General features: G+C 38.7%; 1 protein-coding gene and 1 long non-coding RNA gene across 2 annotated transcripts in view; one reads left to right on the top strand and one right to left on the bottom strand.

Moving 5' to 3' along the window:
* The window catches only part of LOC126701880 (proline transporter 2-like), a 37,955-nt gene that overhangs the window by 7,074 nt on the left and 20,781 nt on the right, over window positions 1-10,100 (top strand). The window lies entirely within an intron of this gene.
* Window positions 1,326-10,100, bottom strand: part of LOC126701882 (uncharacterized) — a 31,756-nt gene continuing 22,981 nt past the window's right edge. The window contains exon 2 of the long non-coding RNA XR_007647546.1: window positions 1,326-1,640. This is a non-coding gene — a long non-coding RNA (uncharacterized LOC126701882). The remainder of the gene's footprint in view (window positions 1,641-10,100) is intronic.

Here is a 10,100-nt window from a genome sequence, read left to right as displayed (position 1 = left end):
CCGAAGGAAAAGCTCACACGTGGACCCTAAAGAGAGGAAGGAATACGAGTATAAAAGGAAACGAAAGCCAGGGGAAGAAGGGAGGAGAAGGAGGGGAAGAACTTAATACTCCTCGGACTAAGTCCGAGGAGTCCAACCCTTCAGGCTACGACGCTGAAGGGCTTGGATGTTCAGGCTGAACCCCTTTTTCACATGAGTCACCCTAAAATCAGGATCGGACCGTCGCCCCGTGATCAAAGGCAAGCCTTTTAAGCCCATTCTCTACAACTCATATTGTGAGGGATCTTTCATGTGCGAGCCCAACGTCATTCTTGGGCCGTTAAATAATCGTGTCCCTACATCCATATTCTCATCCTCATAAATTTTACAAATACATGGGAACTTTACGGGGAAAAAAGAGAGTAAATTTTAAATTACTGCTACCTAAGAATTTTCGTACTTTATTGAAGATCTTCAAACTTAAAGACTATTTGGACCAGATTGGATTTCAAAATCTAGACTTAAAATCTAAATTAATGTTGGATTAAAGTTGGTAGCAATAACTTGAGATAGATACAAAAGAACGATATTTTACGGGAAAGTCTATAGGCACAAAAAATATTTGACAAAAATTTTCACGTCCTATTCCTACTAATGTAGCACTTTCTTTAAAAAAATAAAATAAAATAAAAAAAAATTAAAAAAAAAAAACTAATGTAGCAGATTATTATTTATTAGTAGTAGGTAAAAAATTGATATCAACAGTGACTCTAGATAATAATAAGTAAAAACTTGTCAACTATTGTAAAAAAAAAAATTATCAATAGCATTGCTCATTGTTTCTTGCATAAACAAAAACAAAGCACCACTTCTGTTCCATTTATTGCAAACAAAGTAAGACTTCTGTTCCTTACAATTATTGTATTTTCATCTATACTTTACTTTATAGCATACATTTTCATAGAATATAGAAGAAGCTTTCAAAGAAAAGAAAAAGGTCGTTTTGTATTGTATTGGTTATATGTCGATTTCATAACAACTAAGTCTGAAGTGATTCATGGAGAATTTTCTAGAATGTATGATAATGAAATATTTTATTAAATATATTTCTTGTCAACACTACCATTACTAGCTAGCCTCTTTTATTTAATTAATTAATTAATTAATTTATAAATTATAATCCAAAAAATTCTAGTATTTCTTACCATCCCCTTGCAATTCAATGACGTTGTTTGATCTTTTTTATGAGAAGAATCAGAATTCAAATTTCTTTCTCCCACTAGTTATAACAATTGAATTATTCAAGGAAAAAAAAAAAAAAAACGAAGAGGAAGAAGATAATCACATAAATTCAAAGACAAGAGAGCCATAGTACTTACTTAACACAAAAGTAATAAAAGCATCATACAATGCTATACGAGGAATTACAATATACATTACCAAATTTAATGGATAGATATATTCAGGCAATTCTTCCTTGCCTAGAGGGCATGCCATGAAGGCCATAACCCATATAAGGTCTCTCACCACATCTAAAAGGAGTCCCATAATTAAACTGCACAACCAGATAACTTCCACCAAATAGATCATTCATGTGAACCTGTCCATTCTTCAACCTCTTCAAAGCCTTTCTCCATGAAACTTTAACTCTATTGAAAAACCTCTTCTTTTTCCTCAAGAACCTCCTCAAGCCCGGAATTCGAACCTTCGGTCTTCTCCTGCCTAGTGACCTTGTAATCTCGGACCATCTCCTTATCTTTCTGAGTGATCTCTCTTCTTTTGATTCTTCATCAATCAACCAACTTTCTTGTTTCAGTTTATAATAGGAAAAGTTTGCTGAAGCCATGTCAAAGCTCAGATGGGGTTATGAACTATATTAATAATAAGATCTAGGACTGACTGTAGTGCATGTGAAGAGAAGTGTGGTGGGTTTTCTTTTTATTGGATTTCACGTGGTCTCTTAAGTTTGTGTTTTTTGTGATAGTTACGTTTTAAAGAAAGTGACACAAATGGAGAATTTAGTTGAGAGCAATTAATCTAGCCATGGTAGCCGGAATTTGTTGGTAATGCTGGTTAGGAATAATGACTCAAAGATGGTAACCCTTCGTGATTTTCTTTCACCAATCACCTTTCATCAAAGAACAGTTCAAAGAGGAATGTTTTGGTAGAGGATTAGTACGTGGCTAAGATTTCCTTCACATAAATTATTTTTGTTTTATAGATTTAGTACAAATTATTTCATAATTTTCTAGCACAAGGTTGTGTTCAAACAATTCACAAGGACTAGTATTAGAAAATTCAAATAAAAGTTAAAAATTTACTTTGTAACAACTAAAATTGACAACTTCAAAATTTTCAAGAGAAAGAAGAATTTTAAGAACCTTTGTTATGAATTTGATAAACGGCAGTGCATGCTTTTACTAGATGCAGGGCAATGAAGGTCTTTATTAGAAACACCAGAACATATGCTCTGATTGTTTCAATATTATTATTTTCTAAAAGATGAGTTATTTTTTAAAAAATATTTTTGAAAAAAATTATCACATTTTCCTATGTCTGAGAGTGACCTCAAAATGAGATAGAATTGTTTTCAGTAATTTTGGAACTTTTGGCTAATGATGGGGGATTGGCCTAATAGTTTTCATATTGCATCAGCATTAGCCTTTTCATTCTCAAATCAAGCCGTTGCAATCAATGGCTAATGATGGCTCAACTATTGAAAACAACCTCTATTTCATTTTGAGGTTATCACCAGACATAATAAAATAAGATATTTTTTCCAACGACTCCAAGTGATCTAGTAAAATATGTCATCTTTCCACATCAATTTTTGAAGATTCCTACTAAAGGTCACAAGTTTACTCTCTTTGCTACTGTCATGTTTGAAAATATTTGGAGATTCTGTAACCAAACCATTTTTCTTGAGCACATCCCAAATCCTACAAAAGATGCTGAAAAGAATAAAAAGGCCTATCTTGACCACTTTTCAACCTGGACCTTATTAGTTTCAAGTTTCAACCTCAAACTTATGTCGGTGTCCTTCACAATCAGGTTGGGTGAAGGTTGACCTTATTAGTTTCAAGTTTCAACTTCAAACTTATGTCGATGTCCTTCACAATCAAGTTGGGTGAAGGTTGACCTTATTAGTAGGGCTGTCCAAATAAACCGCCCACCTGCCCAACCCGCCCCACCCGCCTGGACCCGACCCGTAATCACCCGATCCGACGGCTCCGGTGGTCGGACTCGGGTCCCGACTTCAAAAACCTGACGCCGGCAGGTCGGGTGTCGGATCTCTTCCTCTAAAACCCGTGAAACCCGACCCGCCCGACGTCCATTAAAATCTGGCCATTTTTTCCAGATTCCGACCATTTTTCCCATATTCTGACCACTTTTTCCAGAATTCGGCAATTTTTTTCCAAATTCCGGCCACTTTTTTCCAAATTCCGGCAACTTTTTCACTTAAATCCGTCGATTTCTGGCACAATAAGCATCGGATTTGGCCGAACCAGTGATTTCTCATCACGATTTGGCAGAAATTTCGCCGAATCTGACTGGATCTCATTGGATCTTGGATGGATCTAGCAAGATCTTGCCCAATCTGGTGAGATCTCGCCACGTTTCGAAGGATTCCAGTGATAATCGGGTTCACCCGAAACCGACGACCACTTGCCGGCAATTCGAACCGACGAACCCGTTACTGCTATGGGTCGGTTGCGGGTTGAAAAACGACCACCCAATCTTGTACGGGTCGGTTGCGGGTTGGGCAAAAACCCGACCCGTTCGACCTATGGACAGCCCTACTTATTTGTTTCAAGTTTCACCCTCAAACTTATGTCGATGTCCTTCACAATCAAGTTGGGTGAAGGTTAATTATTTTGATGTCGCCATCTAACCCATCCTATTCACTACTACTATACATGGTTTTGAAACCGAATCGGATCGTATGGTTAGACCGGATTAACCGGAAACCGGCCATCAATCCAGGTTTTTAAACATAAAAAATCGGAACTCTCTGTTTTGCAGCAAACTGTTCAAACCCCGGTCAAACTGTCCGGTTTGTGGAACCGGGCACGGGTTTTCCGATTTTCTTCCTCATATAATTTTGCTAAAAATCTCCGGCTTTCATCTTTTTTTTCAACTACATCATTGGATTTCACCATTTAATGAGAGACCAAAAGAGGGGAGGGAGAGAAAAAAAGGCAAGAGTAATAGAGATTAGAGAGAATGAAGTAATATAGTAATGGAAAATGGAGAGCAAACTTACGCTGGCATTAGATTTTCTAGAATAGAAGTTGAATCATGCATTTTCGAAGAGATGTGTTGTAGGTATTCTTGGAGCTAACCAAAAGGAACAAAGAGAAGAAAAAACAACACAAAGTATCAGACTATTAGGAAGGCTAGAAGAGAGAAGATAGAAAGCTAAAGATATCATTTTGAATTGACGGTGAAAATGAAGTTTTGAATGTGAGAACATTGGGATTTGTTAATTGATAAGACTAGAGAGAACAGTTTATTAAAAATAAAAAAATAAAAACTAGGGAGAATAAGGAAAGACAAGGGAACACATGAAGGAGTTAAGAATGAGAAGAAAAAGTATTGGGGAGTGGGGCCAGTACAGAAAATGAATGAAAATTGAGATATTTTAAATAATATAAGAGATCTTTCTCAAAAAAAAAAAAAAAATTATAAGAGATATTTTATCATTTTTGTAATAAATTATAAAAAATATCATCTTTTCTTTCATTAAAATATATTTTAACCTCTTTTTATATATTATTAGCTATAGGCCCATGCGTTGCACGGTTTTATGAAAAAACTTATAAAATAAATGTATAAATAATTATATATTTTAATAGATTCAATAAAGATAAAATAAAAAAATTATCAAGTGTAAATAATTATCTCACTTCTATCAGGTAAATAATTATTTCACTAAAATAAGGGGTAAGATTTCTTCCTAAAACTAAATTAAATTGATAATTCCAAATTGAATTTTAAATTGATAATTATTTTTAAAAAAAAAGTACTAAACAATTGATAAATCTAAAATTAATATAATCTTGATAATATTATAAATTAAAATTAAAGTTGATAATTCAATAATACACATGTAGAACATCTTAATAATTTGATGTAACATAAAAATCAAATAAGAAAATTGTTAAAATTAATCTATTAATTCTAACCATATTTAATCATTAATTCTAAGACCCTAACCCTAAGCATATAAATCATATCAAAGCTAAGAAAATTAGTTTAAACAAAAGGCAACCAATACACAAAACTTAATCAATTTAATAAAAACAAAGAAGGAGCCTTTAGAAACTTGACAATGTTTTCGAATGTTTTGTATTCATTAATTAAAATCACATGAAGACAAAAAACCAATAATAACACTAAAGAAAATAAACAAAATGAAAATAATAATAATAAAAGAAGAAAGAATGCATACCTGCATTGTCATGAGATTTAGGCATTCACATAATGAAATAAACTTCACTCCAAAAAGGATATATAAGGTTATATATATATATATATTGGTAGAGTTCTGTTTGAAATATAATTCATTTAAATCTTATTGAAATTAAAGATATATAATCAAAGTGTTTGTTTTTATCCCATAAAAATTGGAATTAAAAAAAGGTCATATGAAAAAAAAAAAAAGAGTTTTTTTTTTGGGTAAACCATGATATAACATTAAAACTAAGAAATCACAAGTCTGTTACAATGCATATTAGCCTTATCAAAAGCCAAAATAGCCTCCACCATAGGTGGTGGGTTACAAAAAACAACAAAACTATACAAAGACTACAATCCTAGTTTAGCCAATGCATTAGCGCATTGGTTTGCTTCACAAAAAGTATGGATCACGCGCTTGTTTGGAAACTCCTTCAAAAGGTTCTTACAATCAATTAGGAGAGGTTCCATTAATAAGTTTTCAAATTCATTGTTCATTAGGATAACAACACTCGAAGCATCAAGTTCAATTATTAGATGTTGAATTCTCATTTCCTTGGCTAGCAACAACCCATCTCTATGTGCCCACAGTTCAACCAAGGTGCTATTAGTGTACCCAATCCCTCTTGCAAAACCTTTCAGCCAAGGCCCATAATGTTGATTCAACATAACGTAATATATAAAATATAAAAAATAAAAAATAATTTTTTTTAAAAAAAAGAGAGAAAGAGAACATGGTTGACAGCTATAAGAAATTTTGATATATATATATATATATATATCTATATATTAAATGTCATCAACGTAGAAATTATCAAATTAATAGAGATATATACTGTTTTTTAGAATAGATAGAGATTATTAAATTATTGGAGATATATACTGTTTCTTGGGATAGATTTATATTAATCACCTCTTGAAAAATTTGGATTGTGCTTATCCCTTAATAATCAAGTTTTGTAGCTTGATATTCTGATAAAATAATATTAATTTAATAAAGTGGGGACCAGCCCAGAATAACAAGTTCGCTGGGCCTTGGGCCCGTCCGAGGACGATCCTGTCCGAGGAGACGTCGCGGCCCATAATCCCTGCCCAAGCCAACTTGGCGAAGAAAACACGTCCAAGGAGTAATTCCTCCTCGAACATCCCAAAGTCCAGATCAATGATGCATCCCAGTTACTGTAGCCCTCACCCCAAACGCATAAAAAGAAAGAAGGCTCAAAATATCCCAGCAAAGGCTGTCACCACCACATTAAATGTACCACAACTACTCTCTTGGCCGCATTAATGAGGAGAAGACCCCTGAACAGTGTTACCTTGGTCACTGCAACTCACAAAGAACTGGTAAGGGCGTTTGATGGGACAGGTGCTCAAGTGGGGGTTTGGATGATCAACAAGTGTAGGGCCCAGATGATAAAAGAGGGCCTATATCATATGTAAGAGTCCCCCAGAAAGGGGGACGGAAAAAAGGGGAGGAGAGAAGAGAGAAAAGAAAGAAGTCATTGTATGAGAGCATATCCATGAATAGAACTTCCACTTTCACATACATTTTCTTGATTTACGTTTCTACATCCACTAAGAACATGCAACGAACCGTTTGAGCCAACTGGAACCGAGTTCTTCAGCCCATACTCTACAAACTTCATTGTGTGGGACTTCTTGGGCCAGGGCATGATCGTCCAGGACCGGGTTAACGAAAATCGTGTCCCTACAATTGGCACCGTCTGTGGGAAGAACTAGGGTATCAGCTAACACAACGGTCGAGCATGGTAGAACCAGGTCCACACCAGGAGAATCCTTACCAGGCTAACTCCCAACAGACACAACCTGTTGAGTCCTAGAGGCAAAATAACCCTACCAACCTAGGCAGCAGGGGGAATCGTGAGGGAAGTGTGCATACTATCCAGACAAGCCAGAGTCACACTCGGATAGGTAGTCACGTATCCCAGAGGTGAAATAGTCATCAAGCCATGCAGCGAGAGATAGATGACTTGAAAAGGAAGTTACGACGTGTACAACGAAAACGATCCCCCTCTAACTCAGATGAGTCCTCTAATGGGGAGGACGCGAGTTACCGACGGAGGTCAAGGACCCCCCTAAGTGAAACCTTTTCTTACGAAAGGGAACCACGCCCTGTACGGAAATATGAGAGCCCATCCAGCAAGGGTTCGGGAAACGATGCTATGAAGGGGGCGCTAGACCAGGTTTCAAGGTCACCCTTCACGTATAGAATCGATGGGGCTAAGCTGCCTCGACGCTTCAACCAACCAGCGTTCGCCATCTATAACGGCCAAGCAGGCCCGGTAGAGCACGTGAGTCAGTTTAACCAAAAAATGGCTATCTACTCGCAAAATGAAGCCCTGATGTGCAAAGTCTTCCCATCCAGCTTAGGACCAATGGCGATGAGATGGTTCAACAGCCTGAAGACAAATTCCATAGGCTCGTACAAGCAGCTCACTCAGACTTTCTGCTCCCGCTTTATTACAAACACCAGAGTCCCTCGACCCCTCAATTCGCTATTGTCCTTATCCATGCACGAGGGAGAGACCCTGAAAGCATATTCAGATAGATATTGGGAGGTGTATAACGAATTAGATGACAACCATGATGACATTGCTATCAGCACATTCAAAAGCGGTCTCCCCACCGAGCATGGCTTAAGGAAATCCCTCACTGGTAAACCAGTTGCCAACGTTCATCAGTTGATGGATAGGATCGACAAGTACAAAAGGGTGGAGGAAGATCAGCTGCAAGGAAGGGGAAAAGAGAAGGTCATTCCCCCCAAAGCAAATGATTTTAGGTCGGAACGATATAACCATAACCAGCCGATGAGAGATTTCTCGCGACAAGCTGGACAGAGTAACACGCAAACGGTGAATGCCGTGTTCAGGGAGCCAATACAACAGGTGCTGGAGAAAGTAAGGAACGAGCCCTATTTCAGATGGCCAGGAAAGATGGCTGGAGACCCTTCCAAACGTAACCAGAACCTGTACTGCCACTATCATCAGGACCACGGGCATACCACTGAGGATTGCAGGAATCTATGGAATCACCTAAATCAGTTGGTCTGAGAAGGGAAGTTACATCATCTTCTGCACCCCTCGAGCGGCCATCCCGGTCAAGCAATGCAAGAGCCTCGAAAGGATGTGTCATTAAGACCCCCCACCGGAACGATACATGTCATCCTCGCCGCACCAGGAAGAACTAGGCCACCCCTCCCCAGGGTACTGGTTATTGATCGACTCCCCTCCGAGGACAGGAAAAGGGAACCCAAAAGGTCAAAAAAGGAAAGCTCTTTGATATTGGGATTCTCGGACGAGGATAAGAGAGAAACTATTCAACCTCACGATGATGCCTTAGTGATTACGTTAAGAATTGAAGGCTTCGATGTGAAAAGGGTGTTAGTAGACCCAGGAAGTGTAGTAGAGATAATGTACCCTGATCTATACAAGGGGCTGAACTTGAAGCCGGAGGATTTGACAGCTTATGACTCCCCCCTTATCAGCTTCGAAGGGAAGACTGTTACGCCAAAGGGGTAGATCAGACTACCCATACAGACTGGATTGGAGGTGGTGAAGGTAAATTTTATCGTGGACGACACTTACTCACCCTACACCGTGATAGTTGCCAGGCCATGGATCCACGCCCTAGAAGCCGTATCCTCCACACTTCACCAAAAAGTAAAATACCCATCCAGAGGACAAGTAGAAGAGATTCGTGGAGATCAGGCCATGGCCAGGCAGTGTATGGTGGCCGCCATCTTACATCGATCCCGTGCCGAGTCCTCGGCCCTTGAGAGCTTATAGCAACCAGCCGCTTCGGCAGGGCAAGGCGATGGGCTAGCCGAGGAGATAAGGTGTGAAAGTTTAGATAAATTCACTGTCAACAACGATCCGGAGAAGTTTTTCCAGGTCGGCTCTGAGTTGCCTTCTCAAGAAAAAGAGGAACTGGTCAGATTTCTCAGAGGAAATGTCGATGTGTTTGCATGGGACGCCTACGACACCCCGGGAGTTGATCCTAGCCTTATTTGTCACCACCTGAACGTTAACCCCTCTTCCACTCCGAAAAAGCAGCCACTCCGACGCCCCTCAAAGGAACATGCTAGTGACGTAAGAGACGAAGTGGCAAAACTGAAAAAAGCAGGGGCTATTAAAGAGGTCTTTTACCCCGAATGGTTGGCAAACACGGTGGTGGTAAGGAAGAAAACGGGGAGGTGGAGAGTCTGCGTGGACTTCACGGACCTAAACAATGCGTGCCCAAAGGACCCATTTCCCTTACCTCGAATCGACCGATTGGTGGATGCAACCGTGGGTCACCCTCGAATGAGTTTCCTGGACGCCTTCTAGGGCTATCATCAGATACCCTTTGCATTAGAAGACCAGGAGAAGACGGCTTTCATGACGCCCATCGAAAACTATCATTATAAGGTGATGCCGTTTGGACTAAAGAACGCAGGGTCAACCTACCAAAGGATGATGACCAAGATGTTCGAGCCACAGTTGGGCAAAATCATTGAGGTTTACATAGACGATATGGTTGTAAAGAGTAAAGTGGTGTCCGAGCACGTGAAAGACCTTGAAATAATCTTTGCTGTCTTAAGGGAGCACAAGCTGCGGCTCAATGCTTCCAAATGTTCATTCGAGGTCGGGTCTGGGAAATTCTTG

The sequence above is a fragment of the Quercus robur genome, chromosome 10, assembly GCF_932294415.1.
Source record: "Quercus robur chromosome 10, dhQueRobu3.1, whole genome shotgun sequence".
Taxonomy (NCBI): domain Eukaryota; kingdom Viridiplantae; phylum Streptophyta; class Magnoliopsida; order Fagales; family Fagaceae; genus Quercus; species Quercus robur.
This window is presented reverse-complemented; position numbering and strand designations above follow the sequence as displayed.